Source organism: Schistocerca piceifrons, unplaced genomic scaffold (genome assembly GCF_021461385.2).
Source record: "Schistocerca piceifrons isolate TAMUIC-IGC-003096 unplaced genomic scaffold, iqSchPice1.1 HiC_scaffold_2341, whole genome shotgun sequence".
Lineage (NCBI taxonomy): Eukaryota > Metazoa > Arthropoda > Insecta > Orthoptera > Acrididae > Schistocerca > Schistocerca piceifrons.
Window position 1 is genome coordinate 2226343 of NW_025728275.1, and position 26987 is coordinate 2253329.

Here is a 26987-nt window from a genome sequence, read left to right on the forward strand (position 1 = left end):
ATAGTACTTCATTGCGAAGCAATTTCAGTGTTAATTCGTTAATGTGAGGGAGCGAGGGATGCAGTAGAGAAGGAACAGTGCATCGTAAAGGAGATAGTCGTATCTCAAAAGAAGATTCTGTCGTTTCCATTGAAACGTTACCCGCTTTACAAGGAGAAGTCATAGAACCCATGGTGTTTCTAAGCGACGCAATTTCTGTGTTAATTCGCCAACGAGAGGGTGCGAGGAATGCAGTAAAGAAGGAATAATGCATCGGAAAGGAGATAGTCGTGTCCCAAACGAAAAACCTGTCGTTTCCATAGAAACGTTACTCGATTTAAATTGAGATGTCTTAGAACCCATAGTATTTCATAGCGACGCAATTTCTGTGTTAATTCGTCAATGTGAGGCAGCGAGGGATGCAGTAAAAATTAATAGTGCATCGGAAAGGAGATAGTCGTATCCCAAAAGAAAATCCTATCATTTCCATAGAAACGTCACTCGATTAAGAAGGAGAAGTCATAGAACCCATATTATTTCATAGCGACGCAATGTCTGTGTTAATTCGTCAATGTGAGGGAGCAAGGGATGCAGTAAAGAGGGAAAAGTGCAACGTAAGAGAGATAGTCGTATCCCGAATGAAAATCCTGTCGTTTCTATTGAAACGTTACTCGATTTAGAAGGAGAAGCCATAGAACCCATAGTATTTCATAGCGACGCAATTTCTGTGTCAATTCGTCCATGTGAGGGAGCGAGGGATTTAGTAAAGAAGGAATAGTGCATCGGAAAGGAGACAGTCGTATCCCAAAAGAAAATCCTGTCGTTTCCATAGAAACGTTACTCGATTTAGCAGAAGAAGTCATAGAACTCATAGTATTTCATAGCGACGCAATATCTGTGTTAATTTGTCAATGTGAGGGAGCGAGGGATGCTGTAAACTAGGAGATAGTCGTATCCCAAAAGAAAATACAATCGTTTCCACATAAACGTCCTCGTTTTAGAAGGAGTTTCTCGTATCCCAAAAGAAAATACAATCGTGACCACAGAAACGTCCTCGTTTTAGAAGGAGGTGTCATAGAACTCATAGTAATTCATAGCGACGCAATTTCTGTGTAAATTCGTATAAGTGAGGGAGCGAGGGATCCAGTAAGGATGGAATAGTGCATCGTAAAGGAGATAGTCGTATCCCAATAGAAAATCCAGTCGTTTCCGTAAAAACGTTAATTGCTTTAGAGGGAGACGTCATAGAACCCAAAGTATATCGTAGCTACGCAATTTCAGTGTTAATTCGTCAATGTGAGGGTGCGAAGGATGCAGTAAAGAAGGAATAGTGCATTAAATAGGAGATAGCCTAATCCCAAAAGAATATCATGTCGTTTCCATAGCAACGTTACTCGATTTAGAAGGGGAGGTCATAGTACCTCTAGGTACTTCAGAGCGACGCAAGTTCTTTGTTAATTCGTCAATGTGAGGGTGCGAAGGAAGCAGTCAAGAACGAATAGTGCATCAGAAAGAAGATAGTCGTATGCCAAAAGAAAATCCTGTCGTTTCCATAGAAACGTTACTCGATTTCGAAGGGGTAGTCATAGGACCCATAGTATTTCATAGCGACGCAATTTCTGTGTTAATTCGTCAATGTGAGCTAGCGAGGGATGCAGTAAAGAAGGAATAGTGCATCGGAATGGAGATTCTCGTATCCCAAAAGAGAATCCTGCCGTTTCCATAGAAACTTTACTCGATTTAGAAAAGGAGGTCATAGTACCTATAGTACTTCATAGCGACGCATTTTCTATGTTAGTTCGTCAGTGTGAGGGAGCGAGGAATGCAGTGAAGAAGGAATAGTGCATCGGAAAGTTGATAGTCGTATCCCAAAAGAAAATCCTGTCGTTTCTTAAGAAACGTTACTCGATTTAGAAGGACATGTCATAGAACCCATTGTATCCCACAGCGACGAAATTTCTGCGTTAATACTTCAATGTGAGGGAGCGAGGCAATCACTAAAGAAGGAATGGTGCATCGGATAGGAGATACACGTATCCCAAAAGAAAATCCTGCCGATTCTATAGAAACGTCACTCTATTTAGAAGGAGAAGCCATTGAACCCATAGTATTTCATAGCGACGCACTTTCTGTGTTAATTCGTCAATGTGAGGCAGCGAGGGATGCAGTATAGAAGGAATGGTGAATCGGAAAGGAGATACTCGTATCCCAAAAGAAAATCCTGACGTTTCCATAGAAACGTTACTCGATTTAGAAGGAGATGTCATAGAACACATTGTATTTCGTAGCGACGCAATTTCTGGGTCAATTCATCAAAGTGAGGGAGCGAGGGATGCAGTACAGAAGGAATAGCGCATCGGAAACGATATAGCCGTATCCCAAAAGAAAATCCTGTTGTTTCCATAGAAACGTTACTCGATTTAAAAGGAGAAGCCATTGAACCCATACTCTTTCATAGCGACGCACGTTCTGTGTTTATTCGCAATGTGAGATTGCGGGGGATGCAGTAAAGAAGGATTAGTGCATCGGAAAGGAGATGGTCGTATCCCAAAGAAATATCCTTTCGTTTCGATAGAAACGTAACCCGCTGTAGAAGGAGATTCATAGAACCCATAGTATGTCATAACGATGCAATTTCGGTGTTAATTCTTCAATGTGAGGGCGCGAGGAATGCAGTATAGAAGGAATAGCGCATCGCAAAGGAGATAATCCTATCCCAAAAGTAAATCCTTTCGTCTCCCAAGAAACGAACCTTGATTTAGAAGGAGAAGTCATAAAACCCATAGTATTTCATAGCGACGCAATTTCTGTGTTAATTCGTCAATGTGAGGGCGCGAGAAATGCAGTAAAGAAGGAATAGTGCATCGGAAAGGAGATAATCGTATCCCAAAAGAAAGTCCTGTCGTTTCCATAGAAGTGTTACTCAATTTCGAAGAAGTTGTCATAGAACCAATAGTTTTTATAGCGACGCAATTTTTGTGTTTATTCGTCAGTGTGAGGAAGCGAGGGATGCAGTAAAGAAGGAATAGTGCATCAGAAAGGAGATACTAATATCCCGAAAGAAAATCCTGTCGATTCTATAGAAACGTTACTATATTTAGAAGGAGAAGCCATAGAACCCATAGTATTTCATAACGACGCAATTTCTGTGTTAATTCGTCAATGTGAGGGAGCGAGGGATGCAGTAAAGAATGAATAGTGCATCGGAAAGGAGATACTCGTATCCCAAAAGAAAATCGTGTCGTTTCCATAGAAACGTTACCCGATTTAGATGGAGATGTCATAGAACACATTGTATTTTATAGCGAAGCAATTTCTGGGTCAATTCTGCAATGTGAGAGAGCGAGGGATGCAGCAACGATGGAGCAGTGCATCAGGAAGGAGATGGCCGTATCCCAAAAGAAAATCCTGTCTTTTCCACAGAAACGATATTCGATTTAGAAAGAGAAGTCATAGAACACATAGTTTTTCATAACGATGCAATTTCTGTGTTAATGTGAGCTAGTGAGCATTGCAGTAAAGAATGAATAGTGCATTGGAAAGGAGTTACTCGTATCCCAAAAGTAAATCCTGTCGTTTTCATAGAAACGTTAACCGCTTTAGACGGAGAATTCATAGAACCCATAGTATATCATAGCGACGCAATTTCTGTGTTAGTTCGTCAATGTGAGGGCGCGAGGAATGCAGTAAAGAAGGAATAATGCATCGGAAAGGAGATAGTCGTATCAAAATAGAAAATCCTTGCGTTTCCATAGAAACGTTACTCGATTTAGATGGAGAAGTCATAGACCCCATGGTATTTCATAGCGACGCAATTTCTGATTTAATTCGTCAATGTGAGTGCGCGAAGAATGCAGTAAGGAAGGAATAGTGCATCGGAAATTAGATACTCGTATCCCAAAAGAAAATCATTTCGTTTCCATAGAAACGTTACTCGATTCAGAAGGAGATGCCACGGAACCAATAGTATTTCATAGCGACGCAATGTCTGTGTTAATACGTCAATGTGAAGGAGCGAGGTATGCAGTAAAGAATGAAGAGTGCATCAGAAAGGAAATACTCGTATCCCAAAAGAATATCCTGTTGTTTCCATAATAACGTTACACGATTTTGAAGGGGAAGTCATAGAACCCATAGTATTTCATAGCGCCACAATTTCTGTGTTAATTTGTCAATGTGAGGGAGCGAGGGATGCAGTAAAGTAGGAATAGAGCATCGGAAAGGAGATACTAGTATTACGAAAGAAAATCCTCTCGTTTCCATAGAAACGTTACTCGCTGTAGAAGGAGAAGTCATAGAACCCATAGTATTTCATAGCGACGCAATTTCTGTCTTAATTCGTCAATGTGAGGGAGCGAAGGATGCAGTAAAGAAGGAATAGTGCATCGGAAAGGAGATGGTCGTATCTCAAAAGAATATCCTGTCGTTTCCATAGAAACGATACTCGATTTAGATGGAGAAGTCATAGACCCCATGGTATTTCATAGCGACGCAATTTCTGATTTAATTCGTCAATGTGAGTGCGCGAGTAATGCAGTGAAGAAGGAATAGTGCATCGGATAGGTGATAGTCGTTTCCCAAAAGATAATCCTGTCGTTTCCATTGAATTGTTGCCCGATTTAGAAGGAGAAGTCATAGAGATCATAGTATTTCATAGCGACGCCATCTCTGTGTTAATACTTCAAGGTGAGGGAGCGAGGGATGCAGTAAAGAAGGAATGGTGCATCGGAAAGGAGACAGTCGTAACCCAAAAGAAAATCCTGTCGTTTCCATAGAAACGTTAATCGATTTAGGAGGAGAAGTCATACACCCCAAAGTATTTCATAGCGACGCGATTTCTGATTTAATTCGTCAATGTGAGTGCGCGAGGAATGCAGTAATGAAGGAATAGTGCATCGGAAAGGAGATACTCGTATCCCAAAAGAAAATCCAGTCGTTTCCATAGAAACGTTACTCGCTTCAGTAGCAGATGTCATAGAACCCATAGTATTTCATAGCGACGCAATGTCTGTGTTTATTCGTCGATGTCAAGGAGCGAGGTATGCAGGAAAGAAGGAATAGTGCATCGCAAAGGAAATACCCGGATCCCAAAAGAAAATCCTGTCGACTCCATAAAAACGTTACACGAATTTGAAGGAGATGTCATAGAACTCATAGTATTTCATAGCGACGCTATTTCTGTGTTAATTCGTCAATGTGAGTGCGCGAGGGATGCAGTAAAGAAGGATTAATGCATCGGAAAGGAGATAGTCGTATCCCAAAAGAAAATCCTTTCGTTTCCATAGAAACGATACCCGCTGTAGAAGGAGAATACATAGAACCCATAGTATATCATAGCGGCGCAATTTCTGTGTTAATTCTTTAATTTGAGGGAGCGAGGGATGCAGTAAAGAAGGATTAATGCATCGGAAAGGAGATAGTCGTTTCCCAAAAGAAAATCCTGTCGTTTCCATAGAATCGTTACTCGCTTTAGAAGAAGAATTCATAGAACCCACAGTATTTTATAGCGACTCAATTTCTGCGTTAATTCGTCAATGTGAGGGAGCGAGGGATGCAGTAAGGAAGGAATGGTTCATCGGAAAGGAGATACTCGTATCCCAAAAGAAAATCCTGTCGTTTCCATAGAAACGTTACCCGCTTTCGAAGGAGAAGTCATAGAACCCATAGTATTTCATAGCGACGCAATATCTGTGTTAATTCGTCAATGTGTGGGAGCGAGGAATGCAGTAAAGAAGGATTAATGCATCGGAAAGGAGATAGTCGTATCCCAAAGGAAAATCCTTTCGTTTCCATAGAAACGTTACTCGATTTAGAAGGAGAAGTCATAGAACCCATAGCTTGTCATTGCGCTGCCATTTTTGTGTTAATTCGTCAATGTGAGGGAGCGAGGGATGCAGTAAAGAAGGAATTGTGCATCGGAAAGGAGATAGTCGTATCCCAAAAGAATATCCTGTCTTTTCCATAGAAACGTTACGCGATTTAGAAGGAGAAGTCATAGATCCCACAGTATTTCATAGCTGCGCAATTTCTATGTTAATTCGTCAAAGTGAGTGCGCGAGGAATGTAGTAAAGAAGGAATAGTGCATCGGAAAGGAGATACTCGTATCCCAAAAGGAAATCCTGACGTTTCCATTGAAACGTTACTCGATTCAGAAGGAGATGTCATAGAACCCATAGTATTTCTTAGCGACGCAATGTCTGTGATAATTCGTCAATATGAAGGAGCGATGTATGCAGTAAAGAAGGAATAGTGCATCGGAAACGATATACTCGTATCCCAAAAGGAAATCCTCTCGATTCCATAAAAACGTTACACGATTTAGAAGGAGATGTCATAGAACCCATAGAATTTCATAGCGCCGCAATTTCCGTGTTAATTCGTCAATGTGAGGGAGCGAGGAATGCAGTATAGAAGGAATGGTGCATCGGAAAGGAGATAGTCGTATTGTAACGACAACTGTACATATAATAATTTTTTCTTTTGAATTTAGATAAATTGATGTAAGCAATGTTTTGACCTTCTTTTTCGGTTCGTATCGTTATGTTAAAGAGACTGTGAGCAACTTTTGAAATGAATATTATTATTTATGTTAGATTTCGAGCAATGTGATAATCAAAAGGGAGGTGTATTTAAGGTTAAAACTATTGTAAGATGTGAAAATTGTAATTTAAACGCTTGGTCGATACGTAGGTAATGCATTAGTATATGTGAAGTAGAAAACCTGTGGTGAATACCCTACCTGTAGGGGAGCGGGAAAAGGCGAGCGCGGGAAAACGCACACTGGCGCGGTTCGGCACAACGGGCTCAGTATGACAGTCGGAGGCGAGCAACGGTCGGAGTTGGGCATCAGTCCGAGGAACACGTACTGTACCGAGGAGGCTACCCAGGAAAAGTGGATCCCAATGAGCCTCGGATGAAACGATTCCGACGACTACTTGGCATGGCTTTATTCTGAGGCACAAAATTGGAAAGATTACGACGCTAAGAAGAAGGAAAGTGCCAATGCAGCGAGAGCCTTAGCCGTGCTTGTATGTGTGCCGTGCTGCCCGCTATCTCGCTGCCCGCCAACCGCCGCACCGACTTGCACAGGTCAAACATTTATTTCATCTTTAGAAGTGTATCTGTGTGGACCAGTGTCGAAACTGTTGCTAACTGTTCAATAATAACGTGACTTTTACCAGAATTGCCTTAGCCATTACTTATCCTGATCACTGACCTAGACAGGATCCTTACCTCGTATTGTGCAACCCGAGTATCCTGAACTGAAAGTTTAATGTTAGTGTTAACGAAAATTATCAGCAGATTAATCTATGCAATAAAGAAGTCTAAAGTTCTGTGTGTTATTGCTAATGTTGGTAAAGAACAAAAGTATGACTAAATTGGAAGAGAGGTTTTTTTTTTTTTTTTTTTTGAATTGAGTTAGCGATGTTATTTAATTAATTTGAGACAGAAATAATGACAGTTAAATTATTCAGAAGTATGACAAAAGTGTTAATTTGCCTTAAGTACTAAATAGTTTCAGTATAATGACCATAACAGTTTCAGCCCCCACCCCTTCTCTTGTCTATTCTTTCAAACCTTGAAGTGTACTAATCAGATATGTCCAGTAAAGCTAAATTCTATATTAATCCTAAGTGTAATAGTGTTTTTACATCCGTAATAATGACACTGTGTGTGTACTTTCAAGATTGTAGATGCTAGGGCAATCTATGCCCGATTTCAGTCTGATCAATATACAAAATGTAAACCGTAGTAATCACTGCTGTGTGGTGTTGTGTAAATTTAGCTCGTCCAAATTAGTACAAAAGGAGAAAACGTTAGTTCAGTGGAATTTTAATATCGAACGAATGACGTTCAAAGAATTCAGGCAAAGATTTACGGAAGAATATTGGTCTGAACAAAAGCAGGACCATTTATGGCGCGAGTTTATCATTGCCAAACAGCATGATAACCGGGGCAGAAATTCTTTGAAAGATTTCTGTGAGTATTGGTACCGAAAATTGACACACTTAAGAGGTAGAAGATCAGATTCGGAAATTATCTGGGAGCTATATAAAAAGCTTCCGGAGGATTCAAAGAGGTATGTAGGAAGCAATCATCGTAGCTTCCAAGCATTTGTAGAAAGGGTCGAAGACGAAGACCATTGGCGCGCAAGTCGTGCCAATTATCAAAACTCTGGTAACCATAATAACCGACACAATGACGAACGAAACGACGGCGATGGATTTCGCGTCAATGTAATACAAAGAGGAAGAGGACGAGGAAGAGGAAGAGGCAGAGGAAATTATTCAGGTCGCGGTAGAGGGTATACCGCGCAAAATAATAACGACGCGGGAAACTAATTTCCGCAAACGTTGCGGGCCAAACGGAAGCGGACGATACCAACCGGCACCGATTTAAGAAAAGATACCGGACCGACCGTAATGTAATGAAACAGGTTAGGGACAGACATGGAACGACGCAAAGTGTTGTGGCGAAACAAGCGTCAGGTGCGAGCCAGAATGAGTCATCTCTGCCGCACAGAGCGCTACTTGTTAACAGGCGAGTGGAGCATCAGAGGGCAACGGCCCAGCCTAGCAGAACATCTGTTCGGAAAGAAGCCGCTAGCAATACGGCAGCAGTAGGTACGAACATAGCCGTCAGAGCTAATGAAAATTTTACGAGTGATAATTCCGTGGCAAAGGAAACAATAAATGAAACTGTGAATACACAGAGAGGTGAGGTTAGCAGTGTTTGGAATGAGATAAAAGGTGAGGATGAATTAGCAGAAGTAACTGATTGGCGTGTGCAGATCGATGATCTGTACAAGGGCCTAAAGCAATGTGAGTGGGAGGATTTTAAGAAGGAGGATGAGGCGAAGAAATTAGTTGGTGGAAAGAGAGATAGTAGGGACGTCCATAAAGTGACGTGGCCCAAATTTGAAGAGGGGAGAATAAATAGCGCCGCGCAAAGTACGCGTGCTGCCGATAGGAGGAAGGTTAATGATAAGAAGGATTTGGAGGATGAAATCCTCAGCATTGACGAAGAAATAACTTCTGCTAACAGTCCGCCAATAGTACGAGCTGCTACCGAGAGGCACCGTGGAGAAGGGGCAGATGATTACCTGAAAGTAATTAAAGTCCACGAGAATTACACCGAATATGAAGTCACAGTGGATGTGAATAAAGCTGAGGATGTGGCCGTTTTGCCAAAAGAGGAGATTGAATTAAAATCCAAGCCTGACGACAATACAGAGGAAGAACTTAGTGCCTGTCTCAGAAAAGCTTTTATGTTAGAACCTGATAGCGATCCAGAATGGTCGGATTCCGACGATAGTTCAGATGATGAAAGATACGCAAATACAGACGAAAATGAATGTACTAATTCTCCCTATTGTGCAAAAGTAGCGTACTTAAGTGAATCTGATGTTGAGGAAGAGAGTATTGATGACTCTAGTGAAGATGAATTTTCAGGTGTAGAGGAAAATGAATATACTTTTACTGAAAGAGGGTATGAGAAAATCAGTGAAAATAATAGGGATGCAGTTAATTGCGAAATTGTACCTAACGATGACGAAGTTTCAAAACAGAATCCAGACGTTGAAACAGAACAAAGAAAGAAAGAACCACCTGACGACTCAGTGTTTATTTTGCGAAGAGTTCAAGTAAGCAAAGACTTTGAACTCCAGAGGCCTAATAAGCCACCAGACTTAAGTGACTGTTTTATGAACCAGAAAAGACTGCCTTGTTAATAAAGAGACTGGGGGCAGGGTGCTGTATTTGTATATATTATTATTATTATTATTATTATATATGACTTTATTATTACTGTAACTCAGTGTTATCCGAAAGTGAATTATTGTTTTGTTGAATTAGAGCCTGGGGCAGATTTATATCGGATTTTGAGAGTGTCATGAACACATTACATCATGAAACTACAGGATTTCCACTGGAAGAGATTTTGTTAGGTAGAAGTAGTAAAAGTTTAATTGAAGAAAAACTAGAGTTTCCACCTTGTACAAGTTTGGGATTGGATCAAAAGAAAGAATTGGTGATAAAAAGGGCAAAGCAAAAAGCTGAATCTAGATCTAAAAGACACAATAAAAATTTAAAGGTTTCAAAATTTAAAATTGGAGATTATGTTCTTTTAAAAACCCACGAAACGTCTAGTGAACTAAACCATGAAACTTCAAAATTTAAATATATTTACAATGGACGATATATAATACAGAACATTCCACACAACAATGCTTACTACCTGATCTACCCAAAATCCAAAAGACCTTTAGGTGTAAGAAATATTGTGGACCTGAAACTGTATGTTCCTAGGAACGAGTAATTGTGCTGTATCTTATGCTGAACCCAAGTTTTTCTAAATGTAACTAATCTTTGTAAATGTCTGTATACCCTTGAAAGTGTGCTAATGTAGTTATGTGAGTTTCAGATTACCAATTGTACTGTAACTGTAAAAATGTATGGAGAAAAGGACTGAAAAGAAAGGAAAAATGCTATCAGCCAGATAAAGTGACAGTTAAATTATTCAGAAGTATGACAAAAGTGTTAATATTGCCTTAAGTACTTAATAGTTTCAGTATAATGACCATAACAGTTTCAGCCCCCCCCCCCCCCTTCTCTTGTCCATTCTTTCAAACCTTGAAGTGTACTGATCAGATTTGTCCAGTAAAGCTAAATTCTATATTAATCATAAGTGTTTTAGTATTTTTACATCCGTAATAATGACATTGTGTGTGTACTTTCAAGATTGTAGATGCTAGGGCAATCTATGCCCGATTTCAGTCAGATCAATATACAAAATGTAGTCCGTAGTAATCATTGCTGTGTGGTGTTGTGTAAATTTAGCTCGTCCAAATTAGTACAAAAGGAAAAAACTTTAGTTCAGTGGATTTTTCCGGTTTCAAACTTTGCCATATAACGCAACGTTACTACGTGTTATTAGGCTTGTACATGCACCCACTTGTACGAGGAAAAACTCTCTCATTGCCTAATTAGTCTGGCGACCGAATTATTAATTATAGGTAGCATCTACTGTGTGTACTTCTTGTCCATGCGAAAGAGTAATCATACTTTGCTTTTGCTTGATGCATCACTGTAGTTATTGACTGAGCACAAGTCCGATCCTGCTTCTAATAGGTACACGCGGTCAACTTATGTACTAAAATCCTTGTTTATAAGGTGCAGCCCGTGAACTTATTACAGTACAGGCTTTATAGAGCTAACGTACGTCCGAGCAGGGCGGAAGTGTTACAGTATCCCAAAAAAAAAATCCTGTCGTTTCCATAGAAACGTTACGCGATTTAGAAGGAGATGTCATAGATCCCATAGTATTCCATAGCGACGCAATTTCTGTCTTAATTCGCCAATGTGAGGGCGCGAAGAAAGCAGTAAAGAAGGAATAGTGCATCGGAAAGAGATACTCGTATCCCAAAAGAAAATCCTGTCGTTACCATAGAAACGTTGCTCGATTTAGAAGGAGAAGTCATAGAACCCATAGTTTTTCATAGCGACGCAATATCTGTGTTAATTCGTCAATGTGAGGGAGCGAGGGATGCTGTAAAGAAGGAATAGTGCATCGGAAACGAGATAGTCGTATCCCAAAAGAAAATCCTGTCGTTTCCATAGAAACGTTACTCGATTTAGAAGGAGAAGTCATAGAACACATAGTATTTCATAGCGACGCAATTTCTGCGTTAATTCGACAATGTGAGGGAGGGAGGGGTGTAGTAAAGAACGAATAGTGCATCGGAAAGGACATACTCGTATCCTAAAAGAAAATCGTGTCGTTTCCATAGAAACGTTACCCACTTTAGAAGGAGAAGTCATAGAAGCCATAGGATTTCATAGCAGCGCAATATCTGTGTTAATTCATCAAGGTGAGGGAGCGAGGGATGCAGTAAAGTAGGAATAGTGCAAAGGAAAGGAGATAGTCGTAACACAAAAGAAAATCCTCTCGTTTCCATAGAAACATTACACGATTTAGAAGGAGAAGTCATAGAACCCATTGTATTTCACAGCGACGCAATTTCTGTCCTAATTCGTCAATGTGAGTGAGCGAGGAATGCTGCAAAGAAGTAATAGTGGATTGGGAAAGAGATTCTCGTATCTTAAAAGTAAATCCTGTCGTTTCCATAGAAACGCTACTCGATTTAGAAGAAGAGGTCATAAAACCCATAGTTTTTCATAGCGACGCAATTTCTGTGTAAATTCGTCAATGTGAGGGAGCAAGGGATGCAGTAAAGAAGGAATAGTGCATCGGAACGGAGATAGTCGTATCCCAAAAGAACATCCTGCCTTTTGCATAGAAACGTTACTCGATTTAGAAGGAGAAGTCATAGACCCCACAGTATTTCATAGCTACGCAATTTCTGTGTTAATTCGGCAATGTGAGTGCGTGAGGAATGCAGTAAAGGAGGAATAGTGCATCGGAAAGGAGATACTCGTATCCCAAAAGAAAAGCCTGTCGTTTCCATAGAAACGTTACTCGACTCAGAAAAAGATGTCATAGAACCCATAGTATTTCATAGCAACGCAATGTCTGTGGTTATTCGTCAATGTGAAGGAGCGAGGTACGCAGTAAAGAAGGATTAGTGCATCGGAAAGGAAATATTCGTATCCGAAAATAAAATCCTGTCGTTTCCATAAAAGCGTTTCACGATTTATAAGGAGATGTCATAGAACCCATAGTATTTCATAGCGCCGCAATTTCTGTGTTATTTTGTCAATGTGTGGGAGCGAGGGATGCAGTAAAGAAGGAATAGTGCATCGGAAAGGAGATAGTCGTATCCCAAAGGAAAATCCGGCCGTTTCCATAGAAGCGTTGCACGATTTAGAAGGAGAAGTAATAGAACACATAGTAATTCATAGCGACGCAATTTCTGTGTTAATTCGTCAATGTGTGGGAGCGAGGTATGCAGTAAAGAAGGAATAGTGCACCGGAACAGAGATAGTCGTATCCCAAAAGGAAAACCTGTCGTTTCGATAGAAACGTTTCTTGATTTAGAAGGAGAAGTCTTAGAACCCATAGTATTTCACAGCGACGCAATGTCAGTGTTAATTCGTTAATGTGAGGAAGCGAGGGATGCAGTAAACAAGGAATCGTGCATCGTAATGGAGATCGTCGAATCCCAAAAGAAAATCCTGTCGTTTCCATAGTAACGTTACTCGATTTGGGAGGAGAATCCATGGAACCCATAGTATTTCATAGCGCCGCAATTTCAGTGTTGATTCGTCAATGTGAGGGAGCGAGGGATGCAGTAAAGAAGGAATAGTGCATCGGAAAGGACATACTCGTATCCCAAAAAGAATCCTGCCGTTTCCATACAAACATCACTCGATTTAGAAGGAGATGTCATAGAAAGCATAGTATTTCATAGCGACACAATTTCAGTGTTAATTTGTTAATGTGAGGAAGCGAGGGACGCAGTAAAGAAGGAATAGTGCATTGTATAGGAGATAGTCGAATCCCAAAATAAAATACTGTCGCTTCCATAGAACCGTTACTCGATTTAGAAGGAGATGTCATAGAACACTTTGTATTTCATTACGACGCAATTTCTGTGATAATTCGTCAATGAGAGGGAGGGATGGATTCAGTAAAGAAGGAATAGTGCATCGGAAAGGAGATACTCGTATCCCAAAAAGAATCCTGCCGTTTCCGTAGAAACATCACTCGATTTAGAAGGAGATGTCATAGAAAGCATAGTATTTCATAGCGACACAATTTCTGTGTTAATTCGTTAATGTGAGGGAGAGAGGGATGCAGTAAAGAAGGAATAGTGCTTCGGAAAGGAGATACTCGCATCCCAAAAGAAAATTCTGTCGTTTCCATACAAACGTTAGTCGATTCAGAAGGAAAAGTCATAGGCCTTTGTAGTATTTCATAGCCACGCGATATCTGTGTTAATTCGTCAATGTGAGGGAGCGAGGGATGCAGTAAAGAAAGAATAGTGCATCGTAAGGGAGAAACTCGTATCCCAAGAGAAAACACAGTCGTTTCCTTAGAAACGTTTCTGGATTTAGAAGGAGAAGTCTTAGGACCCATCGTATTTCATAGCGACGCAATTTCAGTATTAATTCGTTAATGTGAGAAGCAAGGGATACAGTAAACAAGGAATCGTGCATCGTAATGGAGATTGTCGTATCCCAAAACAAAATCCTGTCGTTTCCATATTACCGTTACTCGATTTTGAACGAGATGTCATAGTGCCCATATTATTTCATAGCGACGCAATTTCTGTGTAAATTCGTCAATGTGAGGGAGCGAGGGATGATGTAAAGAAGGAATAGTGCATCGGAAAGGAGTAACTCGTATCCCAAAAGAAAACCCTGCCGTTTCCACAGAAACATTACTCGATTTAGAAGGAGATGTCATAGAACCCACAGTATTTCATAGCGACGAAATTTCTGTGTTAATTCGTCAATGTGAGGTAGCGAGGGATGCAGTAAAGAAGGAATAGTGCATCGGAAAGAAGATAGTCGTTTCCCAAAAGAAAATCCTGTCGTTTCCATAGAAACGTTACTCGAATTTGAAGGAGATGTCATAAAACCCATAGTATTTCATAGCGACGCAATTTCTGTGTTAATTCGTCAATGTGAGGGAGCGAGGGTTGCAGTAATGAAGGAATAGTGCATCGTAAAGGAGATACTCGTATCCCAAAAGTAAATACAGTCGTTTCCTTAGAAACGTTACAGGATATAGAAGGAGAAGTCTTAGAACCCATAGTATTATATAGCGACGCAATATCAGTGTTAATTCGTTATTTGTGAGGAAGCGAGGAATGCAGTAAACAAGGAATCGTGCGTTGTATAGGAGATAGTCGCATCCCAAAATAAAATACTGTCGTTTCCATAGAAACGTTACTCGATTTAGGAGGAGATGTCATAGAAAACATTGTATTTCATTACGACGCAATTTCTGTGTTAATTCGTCAATGAGAGGGGGGGATGGATTCAGTAAAGAAGGAATAGTGCATCGGAAAGGAGATACTCGTATCCCAAAAGAAAATCCTGTCGTTTCCATACAAACGTTAGTCGATTTAGATGGAAAAGTCATAGGCCTTTATAGTATTTCATAGCGCCGCAATTTTTGTGTTAATTCGTCAATGTGAGGGAGTGAGGGATGCAGTAAAGAAGGAATAGTGCATCGGAGAGGAGATACTCGTATCCCAAAAGAAAATCCAGCCGTTTCCATAGAAATGTTACTCGATTTAGATGGAGGTGTCATAGAACACATAGTATATCATAGCTACGAAATTTCTGTGTTAATTCGTCAATGTGCGGGAGCTAGGGATGCAGTAAAGTAAGAATGGTGCATCGGAAAGGAGATACTCGTGTCCCAAAAGAAAATACAGTCTTTTCCATATAAACGTTACTCGATTTAGAAGGAGAAGTCATAGAACACATAGTATATCATAGGGACGCAATTTCTGTGTTTATTCGCTAATGTGAGGAAGCGAGGGATGCAGTAAAGAAGGAATAGTGCATCGTGAAGGAGATAGTGGTATCCCAAAAGGAAATCCTGTCGTTTCCATAGAATCGTTACTCAATTTGGAATGAGAAGCCATAGAACCCATAGTATTCCATAGCGCCGCAATTTCTGTGTTAATTCGGCAAAGTGAGGGAGCGAGGGATGCCGTAAAGAAGGGATAGTGCATCGGAAAGGAGATAGTCGTAACACAAAAGAAAATCCTCTCCTTTCCATAAAAACGTCGCACGATTTAGAAGGAATTGTCATAGAACCCATTGTATTTCATAGCGCCGCAATTTCTGTGTTAATTCGTCAATGTGAGGGAGCGAGGGATGCAGTAAAGCAGGAATAGTGCATCGGAAAGGAGATAGTCGTAACACAAAAGAAAATCCTCTCGTTTCCATAGAAACATTACACGATTTAGAAGGAGAAGTCATAGAACACATTGTATTTCATAGCGACGCAATTTCTGTCCTAATTCGTCAATGTGAGTGAGCGAGGAATGCAGTAAAGAAGGAATAGTGCATCGGGAAAGAGATACTCGAATCTTTAAAGTAAATCCTGTCGTTTCCATAGAAACGTAACTCGATTTAGTAGGAGAGGTTATAGAACACATTGTATTTCATTACGACGCAATTCCTGTGTTAATTCGTCAATGAGAGGGGGGGGGGGATGGATTCAGTAAAGAAGGAATAGTGCATCGGAATGGAGATACTCGTATCCCAAAAGAAAATCCTGTCGTTTCCATACAAACGTTAGTCGATTTAGAAGGAGAACTCACGGAACACGTAGTACTTCATAGCGACGCAATTTCTGTGTTAATTCGTCAATGTGAGGGGGGGATGGATTCAGTAAAGGAGGAATAGTGCATCAGAAAGGTGATACTCGTATCCCAAAAAGAATCCTGCTGTTTCCATAGAAACATCTTTCGATATAGACGGAGATGTCATAGAAAGCATAGTATTTCATAGCGACACAATTTCTGTGTTAATTCGTTAATGTGATTGAGCGAGGGATGCAGTAAAGAAGGAATAGTGCATCGGAAAGGAGATACTCGTATCCCAAAAAAGAATCCTGACGTTTCCATACAAACGTTAGTCGATTTAGAAGGAAAAGTCATAGACCTCATAGTATTTCATAGCGACGCAATTTCTGTGTTAATTCGTCAATGTGAGGGAGCGAGGGATACAGTAAAGAAGGAATAGTGCATCGGAAAGGAGATACTCGTATCCCGAGAGAAAATCCTGTTGTTTCTATAGAAACGTCACTCGATTTTGAAGGGGAAGTCATAGAGCCAATAGTATGTCATAGCGATGCAATTTCTGTGTTAATTCGTCAATGTGAGGGAGCGAGGGATGAAGTTAAGAAGGAATAGTGCATCGGAAAGGAGATACTCGTATCCCAAAAGAAAATCCTGTCGTTTCCATAGAAACGTTACTCGATTTAGATGGAGATGTCATAGAAACATATTTATACCATAGCGACGCAATTTCTGTGTCAGTTCATCAATGTGAGGGAGCGAGGGATGCAGTAAAGAAGGAATATTGCATCGGAAAGGAGATACTCGTATCCCAAAAGAAAATCCTGTCGTTTCCATACAAACGTTAATCGATTTAGAAGGAATAGTCATAGAACACATGGTATTTCATAGCGTCGCAATATCTGTGTTAATTCGTGAATGTGAGGGAGCGAGGGTTGCAGTAAAGAATGAATAGTGCATCGTGAAGGAGATAGTCGAATCCCAAAATAAATCCTGTCGTTTCCATAGAAACGTTAGTCAATTTAGAATGAGGAGCCGTAGAACCCATTGTATTTCATAGCGACGCAATTTCTGTGTTAATTCGTCAATGTGAGGGTGAGAGGGATGCAGAAAAGAAGTAATAGTGCAACGGAAAGGAGATCGTCGTATCCCAAATGAAAATCCTGTCGTTTCCATAGAAACGTTACCGGCTTCAGAAGGAGAAGTAATAGATCCCATAAAATTTCATAGCGACGCAATCTCTGTGTTAATTCGTCAACGTGAGGTCGCGAGGAATGCAGTAAAGAAGGAATAATGCATCGTAAAGGAGATACTCGTATCCCAAAAGGAAATTCAGTCGTTTCCATAGAAACGTTACTCGATTTAGAAGGAGAAGTCTTAGAACCCATAGTATTTGATAACGACGCAATTTCAGTGTTAATTCGTTAATGTAGGGATGTGAAGGGTACAGTAAACAAGGAATAGTGCATCGTAATGGAGATAGTCCAATTACAAAACAAAATCATTTCATTTCTATAGTAACGTTCCTCGATTCAGAAGGAGAAGTCATAGAACAAATTGTAATACATAGCGACGCAATTTCTGAGTTAATTCGTCAATGTGAGGGAGCGAGGGATGCAGTAAAGAAGGAATAGTGCATCGGAAAGGAGATAGTCGTATCCCAAAATAAAATCCAGTCGTTTCCATAGACACGTTACTCGATTTAGAAGGAGAAGCCATAGAACTCGTTAGTATACCATGGCGACGCAATTTCAGTGTTAATTCGTCAATGTGAGGGAGCGAGGGATGCAGGAAAGAAGGAATTGTGCATCGGAAAGGAGATAGTCGTATCCCAAAGGAAAATCCAGGCGTTTCCATAGAAATGTTACAGGATTTAGAAAGAGATGTCACAGAACACATAGCATTTCATAGCGACGCAATTTCTGTGTTAATTCGTCAATGTGAGGGACCGAGGGATGCAGACAAGAAGGAATAGTGCATCGGAACGAAGATGTATCCCAAAAGAAAATCCTGTCGTTTCCGTAGAAACGTTACTCGATTTAGAAGGAGAAGTTGCAGAACCCATACTATTTCATAGCGACGCAATTACTGTGTTAATACGTCAATGTGAGGGAGCGAGGGATGCAGTAAAGAACAAATAGTGCATCGGAACGGTGATAGTCGCATGCCAAAAGAAAATCCTGTCGTTTCCATAGAAAAGTAATTCGACTCAGAAGGAGAAGTCATAGAACCCATAGTAATTCATAGCGACACAATTTCTGTGTTAATTCGTCAATGTGAGGGCGCGAAGAATGCAGTAAAGAAGGAATAGTGCATCGGAAAGGAGATACTCCTAACCCAAAAGAAAATCCTGTCGTTTCCATAGAAACGTTACTCGATTTAGAAGGAGATGCCATAGAACCCATAGTATTTCATAGCGACGCAGTATCTGTGTTACCTCGTCAATGTCAAGGAGCGAGGTATGCAGTAAAGAAGGAATAGCGCATCGGAGAGGAGATAGTCGTATCCCAAAAGTAAATACTGTCGCTTCCACAAAAACGGTACACGATTTAGAAGGAGATGTCATAGAACCCATTGTATTTCATAGCGCCGCAATTTCTGTGTTAATTCGTCAATCTGAGGGAGCGACGGATGCAGTAAAGATGGATTAGTGCATCGGAAAGGAGATACTCGTATCTCAAAAGAAACCCCTTTCGTTTCCATTGAAACGTTATTCAATTTAGAGGGAGGTGTCATAGAACCAATAGTATTTCATAGCGACGCAATTTCTGTGTTAATTCGTCAATGGGAGGGAGCGAGGGATACAGTAAAGAAGGAATCGTGCATCGGATCGGTGATACACGTATCCCAAAAGAAAATCCTGTCGTTTCCATAGAAACGTTACTCGATTTAGAAGGAGATGTCATAGAACCAATTTTATATCATAGCGACGCAATTTCTGTGTTAATTCGTCAGTGTGAGGGAGCGAGGTATGCAGTGAAGAAGGAATAGTGCATCGGAAGGGAGATACTCGTATGCCAAAAGAAATCACGCCGTTTCCACACAAACATTACTTGATTTACAAGAAGATGTCATAGAACACATAGTATATTATAGCGACATAGTTTCTGTGTTAATTCGTCAATGTGAGGGAGCGAGGGATGCAGTAAAGAAGGAACAGTGCATCGGAAAGGAGATACTCGTATCCCAAAAGAAAATCCTGTCGTTTCCATACAAACGTTACTCGATTTAGAAGGAATAGTCAAAGAACACATGGTATTTCATAGCGTCGCAATATCTGTGTTAATTCGTCAATGTGAGGGAGCGAGGGATGCAGTAAAGAAGGAATAATGCATCGTAAAGGAGATAGTCGAATCCCAAAATTAAATCCTGTCGTTTCCATAGCAACGTTAGTCAATTTAGAATGAGAAGCCATAGAATCCATAGTATTTCAGAGCGACGCAATTTCTGTGTTAATTCGTCAATGTGAGGGAGTGAGGGATGCAGTAAAGAAGTAATATGCAACGGAAAGCAGATCGTCGTATCCCAAAAGAAAATCCTGTCGTTTCCATAGAAACGTTACCGGCCTCAGAGGGAGAAGTAATAGATCCCATACAATCTCATAGCGACGCAATCTCTGTGTTAATTCGTCAACGTGAGGTCGCGAGGAATGCAGTAAAGAAGGAATAATGCATCGGAAAGGAGATACTCGTATCCCAAAAGAAAATCCTGCCTTTCCATTGAAACATTACTCAATTTAGAAGCATATGTCATAGAACCCATAGTATGTCATAGCGACGCAAATTCTGTTTTAATTCGTCAATGTGAGGGAGCGAGGGATACTGTAAAAATGGAATAGTGCATCGGAAAGGAGAAACTCGTATCCCAAAAGAAAAACATGTCGTTTCCATAGAAACGTTACTCGCATTAGAAGGAGAAGTTATAGAACCCATAGTATTTCGTAGCGACGCAATTTCTGAGTTAGTATCTCAATGTGAGGGAGCAAGGGATGCAGTAAGGAAGGAATAGTGCATCGGAATGGAGATACTCGTATACCAAAAGAAAATCCTGTCGTGTCCATAGAAACGTTACTCGATTTAGAAGGAGATGTCATAGAACACATAGTACTTCATAGCGACGCAATTTCTGTGTTAATTCGTCAATGTGAGGGAGCGAGGGATGCAGTACAGAAGGAATAGTGCATCGTAAAGCAGATAGTCGTATCCGAAAAGAAAATCCTTTCGATTCTATAGAAACGTTACTCGATTTAGAAGGAGAAGTCATAGAACTCATAATATTTCATAGCGACGCAATTTCTGTGTTAATTCGTCAATGTGGGGGAGCGAGGGATGCAGTAAAGAAGTGCATCGGAAAGGAGATACACATATCCCACAAGAAAATTCTGCCGTTTTTAAGGAAACATTACTCGATTTGGAAGGAGAAGTCATAGAACCCATAGTAATTCATAGCGACGCAATTTCTGTGTTAATTCGTCAATGTGAGGGAGCGAGGTATGCAATATAGAAGGAATAGTGCATCGGAAAGGAGATAGTCATATCCCAAAAGAAAATCATGGCGTTTCCATAGAATCGTAACTCGATTTAGAAGGGGAAGTCATAGAACCTATAGTATTTCATAGCGGCCCAATTACAGTGTTAATTCGTCATTGTGAGACAGCGAGGGATGCAGTAAAGAAGGAATAGTGCATCGGAAAAAATTTAGTCTTATCCCAATAGGAAATTCTGTCGTTTCCACAGCAACATTATTGGATTTAGAAGGAGAAGTCATAGAACCCATAGTATTTCTCAGTGAAGTAATTTATGTGTTAATTCGTCAGTGTGAGGGAGCGAGGAATGCTGTAAAGAAGGAATAGTGCATCGGAAAGGAGTTACTCGTATACCAAAATAAAATACAGTCGTTTCCATAGAAACGTTACTCGATTTAGAATGGGAAGTCATAGAACCCATACTATTTCATAGCGACGCAATTTCTGTGTTAAATCGTCAACGTGACGGCGCGAGGAATGCAGTAAGGAAGGAATAATGCATCGGAAAGGAGATACTCGTTTCCTAAAAGAAATTCCTGTCGTTTTCATAGAAACATTACTCAACTTAGAAGGAGATGTCATAGAACCCATAGTATTTCATAGCGATGCGATTTCTGTTCTAATTCGTCAATGTGAGAGGGCGAGAGATGCTGTAAAGAAGGAACAGTGCATCGGAATGGAGATACTCGTATCCCAAAAGAATATCCTTTCGCTTCCATAGAAAAGTTAATCGATTTAGAAGGACAAGTCATAGAACTAATAGTTTTTCATAGCGACGCAATTTCTGAGTTAATTCGTCAATGTGAGGGAGCGAGGGATGCAGTAAAGAAGGAATAGAGCATCGTAAAGGAGATAGTCGTATCCCAAAAGGAAATTGTGTCGTTTCCGTAGATACGTTACCCGCTTTAGAAGGAGAGGTCATTGAACCCATAGTATTTCATAGCGACTCAATTTCAACGTTAATTCGTCAATGTGAGGGAGCGAGGGATGCAGTAAAGAAGGATTAGTGCATCGGAAATTAGATAGTCGTATCCCAAAAGAAAATACTGTCAATTCTATAGAAACGTTACTCGATTTAGAAGGCGAAGTCATAGAACACATTGTTTCTCATAGCGGCGCAATTTCTGTGTTAATTCGTCATTGTGAGGGAGCGAAGGATGCAGTAAAGAAGGAATAGTGCATCGGAAAGGAGATACTCGTATCCCAAGAGAAAATACAGTCTTTTCCATAGAAACGTTACTCGATTTTGAAGGAGAAGTCGTAGAACCCATAGTATTTCATACCGCCGCAATTTCAGTGTTAATTCGTTAATGTGAGGAAGCGAGGGATGCAGTAAAGAAGGATTAGTGCATCGTAAAGTAGATAGTCGTATACCAAAAGATAATCCTGTCGTTTCCATAGAAACGTTCACGATTTAGAAGGAGAAGTTATAGAACCCATAGTATTTCATGGCGACGCAATATCTGTGTTAATTCATCAATTTGAGACAGCGAGGGATGCAGTAAAGAAGTAATAGTGCATCGGAAAGGAGATAGTCGTATCCCAAATGATAAACCTGTGGTTTCAGTAGAAACGTTGCTCGATTTAGCAGCAGACATAGAACACATTGTATTTCATAGCGACGCAATTTCTTTGTTAATTCGTCAATGTGAGCGAGCGAGGGATGCAGTAAAGTTGGAATATTGTATCGGAAAGGAGATACTCGTATCCCAAAAGAAAATCCTGCTGTTTCCATAGAAACATTACTCGATTTAGGAGGACATGTCATAGAATCCATACTATTTCATAGCAACGCAATTTCTGTGTTCATTCGTCAATGTGAGGGAGCGAGGGATGCAGTATAGAAGGAATAGTGCATCGGAAAGGAGATAGTCTTATCCCAAAAGAAAATCATGACGTTTCCATAGCAACATTACTCGATTTAGAAGAGGAAGTCATAGTACGTAAGGTATTTCATAGGGGCGCAATTTCTGTGTTAATTCGTCAGTGTGAGGGATCGAGGGATGAAGTAAAGAAGGAATAGTGCATCGGAAAGGAGGTAGTCGTATCCCAAAAGAAAATCCAGTTGTTTCCATTGAAACGTTACTTGATTTAGAAGGAGTTGTCATGGAACCCATAGTATATAGTAGCGACGCGATTTCTGTGTTAATTCGTCACTGTGAGGGAACGGGGAATGCAGTAAAGAAGGAATAGTGCATCGGAAAGGTGGCAGTCGTATCCCAAAAGAAAATCTAGTCGTTTCCATAGAAACGTTACTCGATTTAGTAGAAGATGTCATAGAACACATAGTAATTAATAGCGACGCAAATTCTGTGTTAATTTGTCAATGTGTGGGAGCGAGGGATGCAGTAATGAAGGAATAGTGCATCGGAAAGGAGATACTCGGACACCAAAAGAAAATCCTGCCGTTTCCATATAAACATTACTCGATTCTAAGGAGATGGCATAGAGCCCATGGTATTTCATAGCGACGCTATTTCTGTGTTCATTCGTGAAAGTGAGGGAGCGAGGGATGCAGTAAAGAAGGAATAGTGCATCGGAAATTAGATAGTCGTACCCCAAAAGAAAATCCTGTCGAGTCTATAGTAACGTTGTACGATTTAGAAGGAGAAGTCATAGAACCCATAGTATTTCATAGCGGCGCAATTTCTGTGTTAATTCGTCATTGGGAAGGAGCGAGGGATGCAGTAAAGAAGGCATAGTGCATAGGAAAGGAGATACTCGTAACCCAATAGAAAATCCTGTCGTTTCCATAGCAACTTTACTCGATTTAGAAGGAGATGTCATAGAACACATAGTATTTCATAGCGACGCAATTTTTGTGTTAATTCTTTAATGTGAGGAATTGAGGGATGCAGTAATGAAAGAATAGTGCATCGTAAAGTAGATAGTCGTATACCAAAAGATAATCCAGTCGTTTCCATAGAAACGTTACTCGATTTAGAAGGAGATGTAATAGAACCCATAGTACTTCATAGGGACGCAACGTCTGAGTTCTTCGTCAATGTGAGGCAGCGAGGTATGCAGTAAAGAAGGAATAGTGCATCGTAAAAGAGATAGTCGTATCCCAAAAGGATATCCAGTCGTTTCCATAGAAACGTTACTCGATTTAGAAGGAGATGTCATAGAACACATAGTATTTCATAGCGACGCAATTTTTGTGTTAATTCGTCAATGTGAAGGAGCGAGGTACGCATTAAAGAAGGAATAATGCATCGGAAGGGAGATACTCGTATCCCAAAAGAAAATCCTGTTGTTCCCACAGAAGCGTCACTCGTTTTAGAAGGAGATGTCATAGAACCAATTGTATTTCATAGCGCCGCAATATCTGTGTTAATTCGTCAATGTGAGGGAGCGAGGGATGCAGTATAGAAGGAATAGTGCATCGTAAAGGAGATAGTCGTATCCCAAAAGAAAATCCAGTCGTTTCCGTTGAAACGTTGCCTGATTAAGAAGGAGTTGTCATAGAACCCATAGTATTTCGTAGCGACGCAATTTCTGGGAGGAGGAGGAGAATAGAGTTTAACGTCCCGTCGACAAAGAGGTCATGAGAGACGGAGCGCAAGCTTGGGTGAGGGAAGGATGGGGAAGGAAATCGGCCGAGCCCTTTCAAAGGAACCATCGCGGCATTTGCCTGAATTGATTTAGGGAAATCACGGAAAACGTAAATCAGGATGGAGGGAGACGGGATTGATCCGTCGTCCTCCCGAGTGCGAGTCCAGTGTGCTAACCACTGCGCCACCTCTCTCGGCGACGCAATTTCTGTGTTAATTCGTCAAAGTGAGGGAGCGAGGGATGCTGTAAAGAAGGAATAGTGCATCGGAAAGGTGATACTCGTATCCCAAAAGAAAATCCTGCCGTTTCCATAGAAACATTACTCGATTCTAAGGAGGTGTCATAGAGCCCATGGTATTTCATAGCGACGCAATTTCTGTGTTAATTCGTCAATGTGAGGGAGCGAGGGATGCAGTAAAAAAGGAATAGAGCATCGGAAATAAGACAGTTGTATCCCCCAAAAAAATCCTATCGTTTCTATAGAAACGTAGCTCGATTTAGAAGGAGAGGGAATTAAACCCATAGCATTTCATAGCGACGCAATTTCTGTGTTACTTCGACAATGTGAGGGAGCGAGGGATGCTGTGAAGAAGGAATAGTGCATCGGAAAGGTGATACTCGTATCCCAAAAGAAAATCATGCCGTTACCATAGAAACATTACTCGATTATAAGGAGATGCCATGGAGCACATAGTATTTCATAGCGACGCTATTTATGTGTTCATTCGTCATCGTGAGGGAGCGAGGGATACAATAAAGAAGGAAAAGTGCATCAGAAAGGAGATAGTCGTATCCCAAAAGAAAATCCTGTCGTTTCCATAAAAACGTTACACGATTTCGAAGGAGATGTCATATAACCCATAGTGTATCATAGCGACGCAATTTCTGTGTTAATTCGACAATGTGAAGGAGTGAGGTATGCATTAAAGAAGGAATAGTGCATCGGAACGCAGAAACTCGTATCCCAAAAGAAAATCCTGTCGTTTTCATAAGAACGTTACTCGATTTAGAACGAGATGTCATGGAACCCATGGTACTTAATAGCGACGTAATTTCTGTATTAGTTCGTCAATGTGAGGGAGCGAGGGATGCAGTAAAGAAGGAATAATGCATCTTAAAGGAGATACTCACATCCCAAAAGAAAATCCTGTCGTTTCCATTGATAAGTTACTCGATTTAGAACGAGATGTCATAGAACTCATAGTACTTCATAGCGACGCAATTTCTGTGTTAATTCGTCAATGAGAGGCAGCGAGGGATGCAGTAAAGCAGGAATAGGACATTGTAAAGGCGATAGTCGTATCCCAAAAGGAAATCCAGTCGTTTCCATAGAAAGGTTACGCGATTTAGTAGAAGAAGTCATAGAACAAATAGTTTTCATAGCGACGTAATTTTTGTGTTTATTCGTCAATGTGAGGGAGCGAGGGATTCAGTAAAGAAGGAATAGTGCATCGGAATCGTGATACTCGTATCCCAAAAGAAAATTCTGCCGTTTCCTTAGAAACATTACTCGATTTAGAAGGAGATGTCTTAGAACATACAGTATTTCATAGGACGCAATTTCTGTGTTAATTCGTCAATGAGAGGGATCGAGGGATGCTGTAAACTAGGAATAGCGCGTCGGAAAGGCGATAGTCGTATTCCATAATAAAATAGAGTCTTTTCCATAGAAACGTAACTCGATTTCGAAGGAGAAGTCGTAGAACCCATAGTATTACATAGCGACGCAATTTTAGTGTTAATTCGATAATGTGTGGAAGCGAGGGATGCAGTAAAGAAGGAATAGTGCATCGTAAAGTACATAGTCGTATACCAAAAGATAATCCGGTCGTTACCATAGAAACGTTACTCGATTTGGAGGGAGATGTCATAGAACCCATAGTATATCGTAGCGACGCAATTTCTGTGTTAATTCGTCAATGTGATGGAGCGAGGGATGCAGTAAAGAAGTAATAGTGCATCGGATAGGAGACAGTCGTATCCCAAAGGAGAATCCTCTCGTTTCCATAGAAACGTAACTCGATTTAGTAGAAGAAGTCATAGAAGCCATAGTATTTAAAAGCGACGCAATTTCTGTGTTAATTCGTCAATGTGAGGCGGCGAGGGATGCAGTAAAGAAGGAATAGTTCATTGGAAAGTAGATACTCGGATCCCAAAAGAAAATCCTGTCGTATCCATAGAAACGATACTCGATTGAGTAGAAGAAGTCATAGAAGCCATAGTATTTAAAAGCGACGCAATTTCTGAGTTAATTCGTCAATGTGAGGGAGCGAGGGATGCAATAAAGACGGAATATTGCATCGGAAAGGAGATACTCGTATCCCAAAAGAAAATCCTGTCGTTCCATAGAAACGTTACTCGATTTAGAGGGAGAAGTCATTGAACCCTTAGTGTATCATAGAGACGCTATTTCAGTGTTAATTTGTTAATGTGAGGAAGCGAGGGATGCAGTAGAGCAGGAATAGTGCATCGTAAAGGAGATAGTCGTATCCTAAAACAAAACCCTGACGTATCCATAAAAAACGTTACTCGAATTAGGACGAGATGTCATGGAACCCATAGTACTTAATAGCGACGCAATTTCTGTGTTAGTTCGTCAATATGAGGGAGCGAGCGGAGGTCGTTTCCATATAAACGTTACTCGATTTAGAGGGAGATGTCATAGAACCCATAGTATTTCATAGAGACGCAATTTCTGTGTTAAT